The sequence below is a fragment of the Oryx dammah genome, unplaced genomic scaffold (genome assembly GCF_014754425.2).
Source record: "Oryx dammah isolate SB20612 unplaced genomic scaffold, SCBI_Odam_1.1 HiC_scaffold_27, whole genome shotgun sequence".
NCBI lineage: Eukaryota > Metazoa > Chordata > Mammalia > Artiodactyla > Bovidae > Oryx > Oryx dammah.
In genome coordinates, this window is record NW_024070211.1 from 72,720,403 (window position 1) to 72,738,351 (window position 17,949).

Sequence of the window (17,949 nt, forward strand, 5' to 3'; positions counted from 1 at the left end):
ATTTGCATACTTGCCCCTGACCTTGCTAGATTATTATTTGTGGCCGCAAAGTGTCTCCCTTGTTCCCTTTTCCCTTTGGGCTGCGGAACTGAGGGGTTGGTAGAAGTCCTCTCCGACAGGGTTGGGAGTTTGCAGACGGCCCCTGAGAGGCTGGGGCGTTCCGAATTGGCTGAGCGCTCCGCGGGGAGGGCGGGGAGTTTGCCGAACGTCCCTGGCCGGAATCGCTGCCTTAGAGAGCTGCGAGCTCGGAAGCTAGAGGGAACTTGGAGGGGTCCGTAAGGGAGGGAAGGAAGAAATTGCAGACAGACCCCCAGCCCTGGTCGGCTGAGCCCCGGAGGAACGTCTCTGCAGTGTCCAGGCCGACTGTGGACGCGCCGCGCGCGGCCCCGCCAGGGCTGAGAGTTTGCAGACTGTCCCTGCCGCGGCCCGCTCAGCGGCGGCCCTGCGGCTCCCGCGGCTGCCGCGGCGGCCCCGGGCGCGATCCAGCCCAGGTAGCCGCGCCGCAGGCTCGGGGCGCCGCGACCCCGTGCCCCGCCGCGCCTTGGGCTCCCCCGGGGACAGCGGCTGGCAGGCACTCCCGGCTGCTGCTACTGCTCAAACAAGGAGGTGAGAGCTAGTGGGTCGGGGCGATCGTGTCGAAGCTCTCCATCTCCGCGGGGAGATGAACGTAGAAGGGACCGCGGAGGGCGCGGGGAGCTGGGCGCGGGGGTGGGGGAAGAGTCTGCACCGTGGGTTGCGCGTCTGGGGTCTTCCGCCCTCCGCTACCCCGCCGCCAGCCTGGGTGCCCTGGCCGGGTTGAGAGACCCGGGAGTGCGGCCGGGGATACGCCTTGAGGCGCTCACCTGCCCGGGGCAACCGCTTCCCTGGGGAGACTGCAGGGCTCCATGGCCCTTGGGAAGTGGGGGTTGTGGGCTTTTCAAGGGACTGTCCGGAGAAGGCTTTAGTTGCGCGGACTGGAGGCGAGCGGCCAGGGATGGTAGATGGGCGCTCGGACCGCGGAGGAGCCTGGTGGGGTCACGCTGAGGGTGTGGGCCGGGCTGGGGTCCCCGGGACCTGGGAGCGCAGGGCGGGCTCAGCCACCGGCAGCTGGGGAGTAAAAGAAGGAAGGCTGGCTCCTGGCTCCTGGGAAAGAGAGATGTGGGGGGCGGGTGCTCTGGTTCAGGGGACCAGGGAAGCCTGGGGGTGCCCCCCACCATTAAGGGACCTTCGCGGGCCGCGGATCCCGCCCGCGCGCTCCGGAGGCTGCCTGGCCGGAGAGGCTGCGGGGAGCGCAGAGCCCACACCCGCTCACACAATCCCCGAGAGCATGCTCAGTGCAGCCTTGGGAACTTCCTGCCTAGTCGCGAGCCGCCCAGGCCCCCTCCCGGCCCCCTCCCGGCCCGCGGCTGCCAAACTTGGGGGCGCGGCGCGCGCCAGTGGTCCTTTCGCCTCCTCGTCTTTGCCCGGCTCCCGGCGTTGCTCCCATCGGTTGCCCCTGCGGCTGAGAACGGGGGCGTGAATGTCGCCCCCAGCTTCCCGAGGCCAGGTCCGAGGCCGGGTGGCCAGAGGCATGGCGGTGAGGCCGCCTGATGTAAGGACCCGCTCGGGATGCGCTCGCCGCGCGCGCGGACCAGGCGCGGTGAGCAGACTGGCTGGAAGGGGGTGTGTGAGCCTGGGGACGTTCGCGCGCACACACTTGCTGTCACACACAAAGCCGTGGTTTCGTAGCTGCCGCGCGGAAGAGAAAAGAGGTGGCGCTTGCATTGTCCGGCGGCGTTTGGAGCGCAGACAGGGTGCCGGGCGCTTGCGGGCTGAGGTAACCTGGCGATGCAGAGGGTTTTCAGAGATGCCCGAGTCGAGGTCTGGGGCCCGGTACTCCTGTCGCTGACTGCCAGGCCCGGCCCAGGGTGGACGCCTCCGTCTGCACCCGGCCCTGACGGCCCAGTTAGGAACGGCTGGGCACTTTGGGGGCGGTGAAGTTGGGGAGGGGAAGGCTGAGGTTTGTGCGGGGTTCCCCAGGGAATGACGGCACTGCACCTGTAAACAACTCGGATCCGAGTGTTAGAGGTGGAATCTCATTTTAAAGAGGGGCTGGTGGGAAGCCGGTGCGCCCCGCCTCCGTTCGTTGCCAGGACCTGAGCGACTCCGTGGGTTTTTATTCCGAGAGACACACCCACCACCCCCCACCTCCCCCTTCCACCCCGCCCTCCAGTTTAGCTACCTACATCCTGATCCTTAACTCGGATTAGAAGTTCTTCGATTTTGATTGGAGAAAATCACCAAAATGCTTTTCACGGACGGGTAAACCATCCCAGGTGTTTCTTAATATATGAACTTTTATTTCTCCCGCTTCCCCCTCCCCACCCCCCAGCATAAATTCTTTTCGTTCTTATTGTTCAGGGCTGAGATAGGAAACCCTTAAATTTGGTTAGCTCTGTTAGGATTAGAGCAAAGCTCCGCTTTCTAGACTTTCTTCAGTTACCAACTCGAAATCCATAGTAGTCAGCTTGAAGTAGAGAGACCCTGAGAAGAGGTGATGGCAGTGGCAGAAGAGGGTGACCTTTTGCCTCTTTTAGGGACGGTGGGGGCGGGGGGGGGCGGTGGGAAGAGAAGAAGGACCCTGCTCTGCCGGACCGCTGACTGGCAGACCTGGGTTTCTGGATAGAGGGTTGGTCTTTACTTTTTTTCATCCCCTCCTTGGTTCCAGCCCACCTTCTGGAGTCTGGGAGGCTTGTAACTGGAGTCACTGGGAAAGGAGCCCACTGTACCAGTTTGGGACTTTGCAGGGTTCGAGCCTACACAAGCGGCTGCAGGTTAGTTTGAAGGCTCCTGCAGTGGCAGGCAGGCGGGCTGAGTGGCTCTGCTCAGATCTGCCAGTTGCATCTGTGTTCCAGCAGCTGAAGCGTCTCTGAGTTGCCTCAGCTGTGTGCATCTCAAGTGCTTTGTGTTTGGAATTGTGAATATAGTACTCATATATTCACACATCCGTACATGCGTTTTTATAAAGAAGCGTGTACACATGTATGTGCATATGCAGTGTTCTCTGGTAGCAGCTTGGGGCTGGAAGGGACCTTAGGAAATCATAGGAATTCAAATTTGCTCCCTTCATGTTCAGTTTTCTCAGTTTAAACATAACCAACCAGCCTTTGCCCAATTGGCCTCCAAAAGCATTGCAGTGCCAGAATCCCCAGTGATCCTAGCCCAGGGAGTGTCTTTGATTCCTCTGCTGTGAAGTGAGCCTCTTAATACTCCATGTGGTTTTAAGTCATTGCAGAGACTTAATTCTCTAAGTCATTGCAGAGTCACTCTCAGGTTGATTTTGGCAGGGGACAGATGGTGACCACTGTCCCCTGCAGAGCTATCTGGAAACTTGCCGGGAGCATTCATCAGTAAGACCTTGTTTGGGAAGTTCTTGTCCTTTTGCATTCTGGTCCTCCAGGCAGGTAGTTAACTCTCCTCCTTCCCTAGAGGCCTAAAGAGCAGAGAGGATTCATTCTTTTCTCCTCCTTGTGTGTCTTGGCCTCCTAGCTGTAGCAGGGTGGAGTGGCTGCTGAGGGTGGTGTCCTGCACTGATGTTACCACAGTAGGTCTTGGAAAAGTTGGTCTTGTGGGGGGCATGATCTCTGGGGGTTTGTTAGGGGGGATGTCAAATTCTGGGGAAGGGTTTTGGTGTCAGGTGAACTGTTAACAGATAGTTTTGGCTGAAGGAAGATGCGTGTGTTTCAGAATCTAGGTACTTTAAGAAAGAGAGAGGTAATACCTTTATATTTGGGAGAGAGTGCCAGGTGGGTGACAGTTGAGAGGCTTATGTGAGAAATAAATTCGGTACTCGCCAGGGCACGTTTTACTCGGCTGCCTTTAAAGTTCATAATTGCTTTGAAGTATAGAGTCACTCTTAATGGCTGGAAGATGGTTAAACTTAAAAAAAATATTTTTCTTTAAATCAGAATATGGTTGATTTACAATGTTATATCAATTTCTGCTGCATAGCAAAATGACTCAGTCATACACATATATACATTCTTTTCTATATTCTTTTCTATTATGGTTTATTCCACGATATTGAATAGATGGCTTAACTTTAAGATTTCTGTTTGAAATTGAGTTAAGGTCTCCCCAACCCCATCTTCTTCTTTTTTTTTTTTTTCAACCCCATCTTCTTAAAGTTGCTAGTCTAAGCCATGCCCCTGAACAGTCAACACGAAAAGTTTGAGCATAGCTGTGACCTCAGTGCCAGCTGTGGGTTTTTCACTGAGTATTTATCAGGCAGCCACTTTGAGCTGGGTTTGGTGGGTGCTGGTCCTGGGTATGAAGACATCCTCCTTCAAAATTATCTTCTCACTTTTAATGCATCTGACCTTCTCTTTCCCTGTGTTAAGGCAAACTAATAGCCCTTGGAAAGTTGCCACGATGGGTCCCAGGAGCCTTAGTCCTGTAACAGTGTTCTCAGCTGGAAGAGCTGGGACTTGATCTGTTTGCCCGCTTTCTTTGTGTATGTGTGTGTGTTCAGTCGTGTTGGACTCTGCAACCCCATGGACTGGAGCCCACCATGTTCCTCTATCCATGGGATTTCCTAGGCAAGAACACTGGAGTGGGTTGTCATTTCCTCCTCATTTTTTTCTTTTTTTTTTTTTTTCATTACCACAGTTAAGTCTATCCTTCCCTGACTTTGTCATATCTGGAAAGCTGTACGTGTGCATGAGAAAGGTCATAGGAATCTTTTTTTTTCTTCAGAATCCCAGTTCTCTTGTTTGAGCACCTAGCCTTCGGGAAACAGGACAGGGGCCTTTCTGTCAGGGCCTTTGTCCAGCCTCAAAAATCTGGACAGGCAGGGGGGTTAAGCTGTTGTGGCTGGGCTTGTGGGGGGCAGTTCTCCCTTTAAACGGGCACTCCCACTGCCATGCCTGTGTTAATGCTTGCTGGACCTTGGCCCCAGCTGGGGCAGCACCCTAGGATGGCTAAGGAGTATTGATCCCACCTTGTCGCCTTATGAACTCAGCAGCCAGATGTACCCAAATACTTCCTTACCTGCAAGAGTTAAGTACTGGTGTTTGCAATTGATTTACTTTGTTTTAAAATGTCATCACTTCAAGGTTATCCATAGAAGAATAACAGCCTCACTGATTTTGCATCCCTCTCTCATGCGGAAGGGAGGGGCTGCGGGTTGGTGCTGGTCCTTGGAGTAAGGTATACTGTCCCAGGGCTCCTGCCTAAGCCCCGCCCACTCAGTCCTGCTCGAGCTCCGCCCCCTAGTGCTGCATTCTCAGCCCAGCCGGCTAAGTCCTAGTGTGCTGGTAAGATGCCTTTTTTTTTTTTTTTTTTAAATAATATCCCACATGGAACAGTCTTCCAGTATAATAGTTGTGGATCTCTTTCATGTCTCTGTCCACCCATGAGAGTGTGTTCTGTTGGTGATCAGCAAAGATTGTATAGTTCAGTTGAGTCGCTCAGTCATATCCGACTCTTTGCGACCCCATGGACTGCAGCATGCCAGGCCTCCCTGTCCATCGCCAGCTCCTGGAGTTTACTCAAACTCACGTCCATTGAGTTGGTGATGCCATCCAACCATTTCATCCTCTGTCATATCCTTCTCCTCCTGCCTTCAATTGTTCTCAGCATCAGGGTCTTTTCAAATGAGTCAGTTCTTTGGATCAAGTGGCCAAAGTATTGGAGTTTCAGCTTCAGCATCAGTCCTTCCAATGAATATTTAGGACTGATTTCCTTTAGGATGGACTGGTTGGATCTCCTTGCATTCCAAGGGACTCTCAAGAGTCTTCTCCAACACCACAGTTCAAAAGCATCAATTCTTTGGCACTCAGCTTTCTTTAATAGCCCAACTCTCACATCCATACATGACTAGTGGAAAAACCATAGCTTTGACTAGGTGGACCTTTGCTGGCAAAGTCATGTCTCTGCTTTTTAATATGCTGTCTAGGTTGGTCATAACTTTTCTTCCAAGAGGTAAGTGTCTTTTAATTTCATGGCTGCAGTCACCATCTGCAGTGATTGTATATCTGGGTGGAAAAATGTCCAGAACAGGTGGGCGAGAAACTTGGAGAGATGGAGATGAAAAATGTATCTTCTATACCTGACATGATTGCAAAGGCTTCATTTGTATCTTGTTTAATCCTGGCTACAACACTGAGATGGAGACTATTGTTATTCCCAGTTTATATAGTAGGAAGACTGAGGTATTTGGGAGGTTATGAAAGCTGGCCAAGGTCATGCAAGCAGCTGGCTGAGGCTTTGAACCTGGGTGGTCTAGGTCCAGGGTCCACATTAGCTTAGTTTTAGGCTAGCAAGCTCACCCTCTACTGGCCAGCTCCTTCTTTCCAACAAGGCCAAGAAGAGTCTTAGTCACTTGGGTTGGAAGGGACCTCAAGGAGATCCCATGGGACCCCTTCTCTTTCTAGCTGCAGTCCTGGAGGTGTAGAGTAGCAGAAGGACCTGCTTGAAGTCTCCCTGCTTGATGGCAGTGGCAAAGCTGGACCTTGGTCCCTTACGAACAGTGATAACAACTGATAGCAGATGTGTGCCTGCTTTGTTTATAGTCATGACCCAGGAAGAGAATGTGATGGTTATTTGACATCTGTCCCTCCCACTCCCAGCACCCTGTGTGCTCACATCCCGTCTCACCCTGCAGTCTGGTGGGGAGCAGGTGTGTGTGGCCCTGTCTTTTGTGCATACCCAAATAGAAGAATCTGAGCAACTTATATGAGGCGTTCCCTTGCTTATGTCACCTTGTAAGTTTCACATCTTAGGGATATAGTCTGGGAAAGCTTTTATATTTCATTCTTAAATATTCGTTGTCTGTCTCTGGATCTCTGTCTCTGTGTCTTAGGGCTCCTGGCTGTGGTTTTTTGTTGTTTGTTTGTTTGTTTTGGCTGTGCTGGGTCTTTGTGTCATGTGGGTTTCTCTAGTTGCCCCATGGCATGTGGGATCTTAGTATCCTGATCAAGGATCGAACACTCGTCCCCTGCATTGGGAGGTGGATTCTTAACCACTGGACCACCAGGGAAGTCCCCTGCTTGGTGTTGATTTCCACCCTTTCGGGGCATGGGGTGGGCCAGAGGTAATCTGACAGATGAGTTAGGGCTATGCCCCAACATTTCCAATAAAAGGCCTTTAAGGATGTTCTCTCAGTGTCTCTGGGACCCTAGATAGAGCTGAAGTCCCACAAAATATTCCTCTGACCACCAAGATTTTCATATTTCATGGAATTTTTCCATCAAGTGTACCATTGAGCACTATTTCTCTTCATTTTATTCCTTATATTTGACTGGCCTCATATTAGGCACGTCATTGTTCTCAGCTGTTCTTGATTCTGAACTTTTGTGGTTAATAGATAGTCCCTAGCTGTTCATGGTGGAGAAGGCAATGGCACTCCACTCCAGAACGCTTTCCTGGAAAATCCCATGGACGGAGAGCCTGGAAGGCTGCAGTCCATGGGGTCGCTAAGAGTCAGACACAACTGAGCGACTTCACTTTCACTTTTCACTTTCATGCATTGGAGAAGGAAAAGGCAACCCACTCCAGTGTTCTTGCCTGGAGAATCCCAGGGACGGGGAGCCTGGTGGGCTACTGTCTCTGGGGTCGCACAGAGTCGGACACAACTGAAGTAACTTAGCATCAGCAGTAGCAGCAGCTGTTCGTGGAGTTTAAAGTCTAGGCCTGGGCAGGGCCCACACAGAAGAGTTAAGTTCAGTTAAAATAAATATGCAAATGAAGAACACATTAATTCAGCCCATGCGACCGCTTTGGGCTTTAGTTTTTACATTAGAGACTAAGTGGGGATTGAACAAGCTCCAACGTTCCGTTCAGTCCTCAAATTGCGTATAATCCTACACATGTGGCAAAGGAGGTGTAGAATAAAGAAATAAAATAGCGGTATTGAACAAAAAGAGATCGAGGAGAAGCTCAAGTTGTTTTTTTCTTTTGCTGGCAGACTCTTTAGTAGACAGTTGAATTGCTTACCTAAGAAGAACTAGCCCTCTACCATCACTGTCTTTTGGGATATGTGTTTTTGTATGTTTAGAAATAAAAGGTTGTGGTCCTTCTCAGCCTAAAAATAACCTGCCTCCCCTAGTGAAGCTATTTTTCCCCTCTTGGGAAGCTGAGAGTCAAAGAGCAGAGATGACCAGACTCCCAGAGTTCTCTGGTTCTCCAGCACAGCACCCTCGAGACCCAGCACAGCACCCTCGAGACCCAGCACAGCACCCTCAGGAAAGTAGCTAAGTGTTTATACTGCCACAAGCTGGGCCAGAGTCTGTTTACATACCTTCATTATTGCTTCCCTGTGAAACAACTATGTTGAAAGAATAGAGACTTTGATAACAATCTCCTTGAAGCTGCTTTTCTTTTTTTCTTTGGCCATCTGTTATTTTCAACTTTAATTTTTTTTATTTACTAGTATTTATTCTAATGAGTTTCCCTGGTAGCTCAGCTGGTAAAGAATTTATCTGCAGTGCAGGAGACCCTGGTTCGACTCCTGGGTTGGGAAGATCCCCTGGAGAAGGGATAGGCTACACACTCCAGTATTCTTGCCTGGAGAGTCTTCATGGACCGAGGAGCCTGGAGGGCTACAGTCCATGGGTTTGCAAAGAGTCGGAAACGACTGAGCAACTAAGCACTTTCCAATGAGAAATGTTCTAAATGACCAGTTCTTTCTTTTACACATCTTGTTTAGGAAAGCACTGTCTATACCTCTTGCTAAGTACAATCTTTCTGTTTTCCTTCTTTTTTTCCCTTAGTAGTTGTGTTTGCTATACGTCTCTCACCCCGTCTCCTAGAATTTTTCAGAGCCACCAAGATTAGAGACAGTCCTCGGGGGGGACTTGGAGGGGAAGGGGCGCTTTTCTCCATCTCCCTCCCCAGTAACGTCCATCCTATGAAGAGTTGTTGTTGTGTAGTCTCTGTCGTGTCCAACTCTTTTGTGACCCCGTGGACTGAGGAATCCTTGGTCTCAATTGAGATCTTTGCAAGCCTAGCTTCCAGCCCCTCTGTCCATCAGAATGGCCTACCTTCCTTAACAGAATTCTCAGCTCCAGTGGCTAAGAATGGTCAGTTTCTCCCTCCTCCCCTTTCTATCATCTCTAACTGCTTTGCTTGCTAGATTTAAAGGCAACATTATCTTGGGCCTCCCTGGTGGCTCAGATGGTAAAGAATCTGCCTGCAGTGCAGGAGACCCAAGTTCAATCCCTGGGTTGGGAAGATCCCCTGGAAAAGGAAATGGCAAACCACTCCAGTATTCCTGCCTGGGAAATCCCATGGACAGAGGAGCCTGGTGGGCTACAATCCACAGAGTTGCAAAGAGTCAGACATGACTGAGGGACTAACACTTTCACTTTCATGTGGGTACTTTTTCACTGTACTAGATAAGTACAGGCCAATATAATTTTTTGGGCAAATATTATCAACTTTCTTCTATATGTCCACCATTCCTTATTTCCTATTCTGATGGGAGCCCCAGAGAGGGAGCATTCCCCCCGCCCCCAACCCGGGTTGGTTAAAAAATTGCATCTGGCCCCAAGGGTTTCTAAGCAAGGAGCCAAGCTCTATAGGCATGACTGGAAGCCCCATTGCCTCGCAGAGGGCCTGACCCCAGAGTCGTGTGATCAGCTGGGCAGCACAGGTAAGCTGCTGCTCAGGCGGGGCAGGTCTCTATGCAGTTAGCCTGGCTGTCCTTGGGCAGGTCACCTGACTGCTCTGTGACTCTGGTTTCTCATCTGTTACGTGAGGCATCTTTTAGTGTCTCCTGCATCTGTGGGATTCTACTAGTCTGACTTCTTGGCTGAGCCCAGCATACTCATCTGTTGTAGACTGTTTAATCTATCAAGGGTATTCTTAAGTGTGTCCCTTTTTTTTTTTTTCCCATGCCAGCACCACATGAGGATCTTGGTTCCTTAACTGGGGATTGAACTCTTGCTCCCTGCAATGGAAGCAGGAAGTCTTAATCGCTGGACTGCCAGGGAAGTTCCAAGTGTGTCCCTGATTTTGAGTTCCTCTTTGGCTGTGGCTTGGAGTTCTGTGTTTTAAATCCATCAGTGGGCTTTGGGTGTACACATTGTTCTCCCTCTTTATGAGCATTATCTGTGGGCTTATGAAGTCTCATAAATTGTGACTGTGTGTGTGTGTTCATGTCCACATACCACTAGGGCTTGTTACTTTATTGTCATATTATCTACAAACAGAAATGAAAGTGATCAGAGTTGGAACTGCATCTCTGAAACAGTCCTCAGTTAAATGAAACCTTTAGAAAGTTTCTGTGGAAGGATTTTTAAAATACGGTTTTTCTCCTAGTACATGCTTGTCAGTTATAACCAGGGATCTTTGGAGACAGTGTGGATAAGCAATGATTTTGTTGTACTTCCTTGTAGACTGCAGTAATGTGTTTTCCCTGATAATGAGTTGCTTATTCTGTCATACTGCCTGTTTTAATTGCCCTGATAACCAGAATCAGATGCAGCTCTCCTTTTTCATGCCATGCCTGGTTAGTCCTCTCTGGATTCCATAGTTTCTTCCTCCTGGTTCAGGGGCTCTGAGGGACTTTCCTATTTCCTCACTGTCAGCCTCTCTATGAAGATGACAAGATTACATCATCTTTCTGTCACTGCTATAACAAATAACCACAGACTTGATGGCTTAAAGCAACATAAACTGTTTATTATGCTGTGGATCAGAGGTCAACACGGGTCTCACCGGTTAAAACCAAGGTGTGCACTCCTCCTGGAAGCTGTAGGGGAGAATCCTTTTCCTTGCCTCATTTAGTTTCTAGCGGCCACTCACATTCACAGGCTTGTGCTTCTTTCCTCCAGCATCAAAACCAGCAGTGTTGGGCTGACTCCTTGTCTCTCTGCCATTGGACTGGGACCACAGCTTGGAAAGATTCCTTGACTGCAATGGCACCCCACTCCAGTACTCTTGCCTGGAAAATCCCATGGACAGAGGAGCCTGGAAGGCTGCAGTCCGTGGGATCGCTAAGAGGGGCACGAGTGAGTGACTTCACTTTCACTTTTTACTTTCATGCAATGGAGAAGGAAATGGCAACCCACTCCAGTATTCTCACCTGGAGAATCCTAGGGACAGAGGAGCCTAGTGGGCTGCCGTCTATGGTGTCGCACAGTGTTGGATACAACTGAAGCGACTTAGCAGCAGCAGCAGCAAGGATCTATATGATTAGATTGGGCCCACCCAGATAATTCCAGATAATCTCATTTCAAGGTCCTTAACTTCATCATACCTCTCCTGTTAGGTAGCATATTCACAGGCTCCAGGGTTTAGCATGTGAACATCCTTGGGGCCATATTCCTGCCTGCCACAGTCCCCAAAACTCTTTGTAAAGAAATGACTTTTTAGTTATTATGTAAAGGAACTGTTCTGTTAAGAAACTTTACTTCCCAGGAAATTTGCCTATTTCCTTGTTCCTCATCTTTTTGAATATACTTAGCTATTCACAAACATACAGTGTCTAAGGTTTGAGTTCTGAGATAACCAGACACTGACCTACACATGTTCTGTGTTCCAGCTTATGTTATGTTAGTAGTTGCTGTGATGAGGAAACTGAGGTGCAAAGGAGACTTGCCCAGGGTCAGGTAGCCAAAAGTGGCAGAGCCAGGCTGAGCAAGTGGATTCCAAAGCCTGTGTTCTTTTCACTCTGCCTTCCTGCCTTAGGAGTGATAATGGAAAACCAGAATGAGAAATGATAATGGGAAAACTAAAATAATGTAAAATCTCTCCGTTTCTGCCAAGGTGGTGACAAACAGTAATGTCTGCGGCAGAGTGATTGCTCTAATGGCCCCAATTAATGGCCTCCTTCTTTGTGTCCACACTCTTTGTATTGTAACTTACTAGTCTCCATCCCTCTCCCCTACTACTGGCCTCATGACTACTTTGGCCCCTGGGATGTTAGCTGATGCCATAAACAGAGTTTAAGAGCCTACACGTTTCTATTGCCTTTTGCACAGCTAGGGGAGCTCACTCAGATCCCTGCCAACCCCACGAAAGCATGCCCAGGCTAGTCTAAGGGAGGGACTGAGAGATGCAGGGGAATGAGCCAAATTTTTCAGCTGAGGCCTTTCTGGACTAGCTGGCTCCCAAATGAACGACCAGCTGCTTGAAGTCTCCTGAGCTTATCTTGCCAAGATCTGTCCCTAGGTCATCAGAACCAGCTAGCTGACGTGTAGAGTTGCAGAAAGCATTGATGATTATTTTAAGCCACAGAGTTCTGGGGAAGTGTGTTATGCAGCTCTTGCTAACTGATATACAGTTTCTATTGGATGTTTGCAGAGCATAAGAAGTGATTTTAATGTCCTTTTGAAGACCATTTTGGACTGCTTGTAACTAATTCATACTTTTTTCAAAATTTTAATAAATTAAAAAAATATTTTTAAGATTATATGTTAGGCTCAAGAACTTGCCCATTATTTCTACCCTTTTTTCTTTGCTTTTTTTGGGGGGGAGGGGAGAACATGAAAGTCTTTAAACTCTTACCAGTTTCAGTCAGAAGCAGACTTGTGTTTTTCTTTTTAGATTCTTTTTATCATTTCTAATATGGTGGCTTTTGACCCTCAACCTACAGTAAGAAATACATATTTACTAAAAGCTCACATATACAGATGTGTATGTTGTTCAGTTGCTAGGTAGTGTCTGACTCTTTGCGACCCCATGAACTGCAGCACAGCAGGCTTCCCTGTCCTTCACTAGCTCCCAGAGTTTGCTCAAACTTGTGTCCATTGAGTCAGTGATGTCATCCAACCATCTCATCCTCTGCCACCCCCTTCTTCTATTGCCTTCAGTCTTCCCCAGCATTGGGGTCTTTTACAGTTAGTTGGCTCTTCACATCAGGTGGCCAAAGTACTGGAGCTTCAGCTTCAGCATCAATCCTTCCAATGAATATTCAGGACTGATTTCCTTTAGGATTGAGTGGTTTGCTCTCCTTGCATTCCAAGGGACTCTCAAGAATCTTCTTCAACACTATAGTTTGAAATGTGTAGCAGCAAGAAAAGTTTCATGAGACAGTAACTACTCTCTGTCCTCATGGCCTCTGATATATCCTACTATATTTTATTTGTTTAAAAAATGCTGGTCAGGAGTCAGCACCGTGGCCTGCAGCCCATTTTGTAAATAAGGTCTGGTTGGAACAGAGCCATTCCCTTTGTTCATGGTTTGTTTATGGCTGCTTTCAAGCTGCAGTGACAGAATCAAGAAGTTGTAACAGAGGTTATCTGGCCTGCAAAGCCTAAGGTATTACACTTCGGCTCTTGAAGACAAAGTTTTCTGACCCCCTGTTCCAAATTGGTTTCATAACCCATGGCTGACTTGTGATCCTCCATTTAGAGACACACTGTTTAAGGGACCATTAGCTCTCCCCATAATGCATCTGGAAGTTACACTAAACAAATCCAGCAGATGTGAAAACTAACCGTTTTCCTGTGTCCCACGCAAGCTCTCTGGTTTATTCACTTAGATTCAACAGTTAAGTTTTTGCTATTAATATTTAACATTATACCTGATTGACTTATATAGGAAACTTTTAAAGGGTTTTGAAAATGTTTCATTACAAGCATGCTCCCCCTCTTTCTAATTTAAATGAGGCTTTCTTGTGGAAAGTAGCTGGAATTAAAATGGACACAAATTCTATTCAAGTGCTAGTTATTTATTCATTAGACTCCAGCAGTGCCTCTTTTTGTGATATAATGGAGTCCATTAGCGGGAAAAGGTTGGAAAACAGTCACCCTGGGTTCTTTGAGAACACCTTTGTGGCACATAGTCTTTACTGTCACATTTCTGAATTAGTATTATTTGTGAGCATAATAAAATTTAGAGACATCAAATCACGGACTTATGGAATTGAAAAGACTTTGGGAAAATATATATATATATATATTTTTTACTGAGACATTTGTTGTTGTTCAGTTGCTCAGTCGTGTCCAACTTTTTGTCACATCATGGACTACAGCACACCAGGCCTCCCGGTCCATCACCATCCCCTGGAGCTTGCTTAAACTCATGTCCATTGAGTCGGTGATGCCATCCAACCATCTCATCCTCTGCTGTCCCCTTCTCCTCCTGTCTTCAATCTTTCCCAGCATCAGGGTCTTTTCCAGTGAGTCAGTTCTTTGCATCAGTTGGCCATAGTATTGGAACTTCAACTTTAGCATCAGTCCTTCCAATGAATATTCAGGACTGATTTCCTTTAGGATTGACTGGTTTGATCTCCTTGCAGTCCAAGTGACTCTCAAGAGTTTTCTCCAACACCACAGTTCAAAAGCATCAATTCTTCAATGCTCAACTCTCATCCACACATGACTACTGGAAGAACCATAGCTTTGACTATATGGACCTTTGCTGGCAAAGTAATGTCTCTGCTTTTTAATATGCTGTCTAGGTTGGTTATAGCTTTTCTTTCAAGGAGCAAGTTGGTACAGCTCCAAGTCTAAACCACACCCCTGTTCTCAGATAACTCATGAATATTTCTTCCACCCTTTCCGAATCCTTTTACCTCTACCTTCCTATATATTCAGTGTCTCTGGCCAAATTGGGTTAAATTGACTTCTGAACTGGGTTCCTGCTTCTCTACTTTTTGGCCATCGAAGCAGCAATGACTTTATTATTGGCTATACAAACCTGATTTTTTAAAAAAAAGAACCTAGGCTGAGACAAGGGGCCTCTGCCTAGGTTAAGACCCCAGCCCAGGTCTGGTTGACCAGTTTGGTTACAAGGTGATCTTGGGTACAAAACCTATTTGTTACCTGAACCTAGAGACCTAGCTTACACATAAGGAGTATTTTGCATGTTTCAAATAAATGTTGACTTTTCCAGTCTGTGAAGAAAGATTGTGGTTTGTTTTACTGGGAAATTCACCATGAAGAAAATCATGTGGCATCACCATATCACCTGTTAGTCAACACTTGTAGCTCACCTGGTTTTTGACACAAGCATCTAATGACTTTTTAAGCCTTCTAGATTGATTTTGTCCAACTAATTGCATACTGAAATACAGGTTTAGTTATAAATTATTTTCCTTTTAGTCTCATTTATACTACTATTAAAGCAGTAAATACATATGTTTGAAAATGTGTTCAGGAAGTTTATCTAAGAATTGATTTCAGGAAGTAAAGAGGTGGAAGTTTGCTGTAAGCCTTGAGCTTTGGGGCTTATAGAGTTTATAACACAGCACTAGGTCAAGTGATCTGGACAGAAATTCCCCTCTACCTATGAGTCAACTGAATTGAATAACTTTTGTTTCTCCACATTTGAAACAATTTACTTTTAATTGGAAGGTAATTGCTTCACAATGTTGTATTGATTTTTGTCGTACTTGCTCCTGCTGCTGTTGCTAAGTCGCTTCAGTCTTGTCCGACTCTGTGCAACCCCATAGACAGCAGCCCACCAGGCTCCCCTGTCCCTGGGATTCTCCAGGCAAGAACACTGGAGTGGGTTGCCATTTCCTTCTCCAATGCATGAAAGCGAAAAGTGAACGTGAAGTTGCTCAGTCGTGTCCGACCCTCAGCTACCCCATGGATTGCAGCCTACCAGGCTCCTCCATCCATGGGATTTTCCAGGCAAGAGTACTGGAGTGGGTTGCCATTGCCTTCTCCCACAACAACGTGTTAAGTAACCCTTAACACATAGCTGACAGAGAAAAAAAGAATATGGATGTTGGCCCCACCCTGCTCCTTCCAAGAGACTCTCCTTGGTGTAGATCCTCCCCTCCTCTCCCTTATAGGTGGGCTGAGGCTGCTGCTGGGTTCAGGTTCTAATGTAGATCTCAGTGATTCTGGAAGAGCCTGAAGAGTAGGGGATGAAATGAGATTATCACCTGAGTTTTCATGTGAACTACTACAGACCTCTTTGCAAGAGATTCAAGGGGATCTGTGAGCTTGCATGGAAAAATATTACACCTTGATTTTCACACACTTTTGACCAAAATTGAGCAATCCCTTAACTTCTGGATATTGGTCACGACCCACAGTAATATCGACATTGTTTGCAACTTTGTCACCAATAGAAATTTGATATTTTTGTATCACATTTTAGGTATCTAACAGATAACCTTGAAATGTCATGCTCATTATAACTTAGAAATTACAGTGGTTTTTACATGCTGCTGCTGCTGCTGCTAAGTCAGTTCAGTTGTGTCCGACTCTGCGACCCCGGAGACAGCAGCCCACCAGGCTCCCCCATCCCTGGGATTCTCCAGGCAAGAACACTGGAGTGGGTTGCGATTTCCTTCTCCAATGCATGAAAGCGAAAAGTGAAAGTGAAGTTGCTCAGTTGTGTCCAACTCTCAGCGACCCCATGGACTGCAGCCTTCCAGGCTCCTCCATCCATGGGATTTTCCAGGCAAGAGTACTGGAGTGGGGTGCCATTGCCTTCTATGTATTAACAAAGAAGCAAATGTGTTACTATGTTACAATTTTAAAAGTTTTCTCTAATTCTATGTATTTTATGCATTTCAAGCATTTGGAGGAGTACCCCCTCATCAACCTATGTAGGTCTGGGTGGTACAGAAATTGTGTAGTAGAACTGGGGAGTCCTCGAGATGCTACAGCCCCGCACTCTACCTCTTGCTTTCACTGGGGAGTTGACTACCTCCTGACTCAGCCTTTCCCCAAGACAGCCAGGTATGGGTGTGTAGAGGGCGTGGACTTTTCTCCAGTTGGCTTTTTATTCCTAGACCTGGTCAAAGAACGGTTCTTGGTTTGCCCTTGGCTCATTCTCTTATCAGACACGAGGAGGCAAGATTGTCCGAACAGTCTTCAGGGAAGGCTTATATTGATCAGTACAAGGTACAAGATGCATTTAAAGCCAAATGTATCAATTGTCTGAATCTGGAACAGAAGTGTGATTTCTGGTTGAGCTTTTCAAGTGGAGAAAAACCATAGACATCCTGCAGGAAAGTTCCCTGTGTACAGCCGAACTTCTGTTTTCCTCTTTGTGTGTTTCAGAGTTTAGAATCACAGGACTCTAAGAAGTAGCGCATTGCTCAAGAAATAGATCACTTAGTTGGCTGCCTTGGTGTTTTCCTAATTTGTGGGGAAAGGACCATTTCCCAGCAAGTAGGGTTTGGGGTGGAGGTAGACAGCTTCATAAGGGGTGCCCTTTGTCCTGGGTACTACCTTGCTGCCCAGCGAGTCCGCCCTAGAGGGTGCCGTGCCCCAGCTGTAACTGGATTTCTGGGAGTGGCGTGAGTCTTTTTCTGTTACTAGAAACTTCTGTGGGGAGGAACTGTCTTGACCTCAGAATAGCCTGCTGTTGTTCCTCGATGTCCTCCAGATGCTGTTACTGCTGTGCTGCTATGTACATCTTTTTTGTCGCACAGCTTCTATATTTAGAGCCTGAAAATGCTGAAAATTTCCTTTCTAGCTCTTTAGAAGTTGAGCACAAGAGGGATCTTTACGCATGCAATACTGATAATACCTTTAGCAACCATATTACATAATAATGGGAATTGCATTTGTTCATTTTGTGTTTCAGAAAATATTATGATTTAAGATTGGAATCGAATAGTTTCAAATGTCGCGCCTTCACAAAGGTGTGTTACATCTGGGGCATAGCATCTTCTAGGGCAGACTCGCTGAATGGCAAGGTAACACCCAAGACAAAGGGCACCTCTTATGAAGTTGTCAGCCTTCACCCCAAACCCTACTTGCTGGGAAATGGTCCTTCCCCCATAAACTAGGAAAGCACCCCGGCAGCCAATTAATTGTATGACCTATTTCTTGGGCAGTGGACTACTTCTTTGGGTTTAGGTGTTGATCATATTTCTCATTGAGTCAAAACCACTACCTTGAAGTAAGATCAGCCCCATTACAAGATCTTATTCCTGCTCATGTGAACATAGGTGTCTTTAACAAGCTGTCAGTGGAGTGACAGCATTTTTCTTTCTCTCTCTTTGTAAAAAGGAAACAACACATGCTTCCTGAACTGATGATGCAATTACAGATGCAAGTGTAAGATTGTGGGCTT

General features: G+C 47.4%; 1 protein-coding gene across 2 annotated transcripts in view; it reads left to right on the plus strand.

The window, feature by feature from the left end:
• The first annotated feature begins 221 nt into the window (after positions 1–221).
• MGAT5 (alpha-1,6-mannosylglycoprotein 6-beta-N-acetylglucosaminyltransferase) overlaps positions 222–17,949 on the plus strand; it is a 394,846-nt gene continuing 377,118 nt past the window's right edge. The window contains exon 1 of one of the 2 annotated variants that reach the window (XM_040228417.1): positions 222–606. The gene's annotated coding sequence lies outside the window, so the exon portion shown is untranslated. The remainder of the gene's footprint in view (positions 607–17,949) is intronic. The other variant, XM_040228416.1, reaches the window with a different exon arrangement.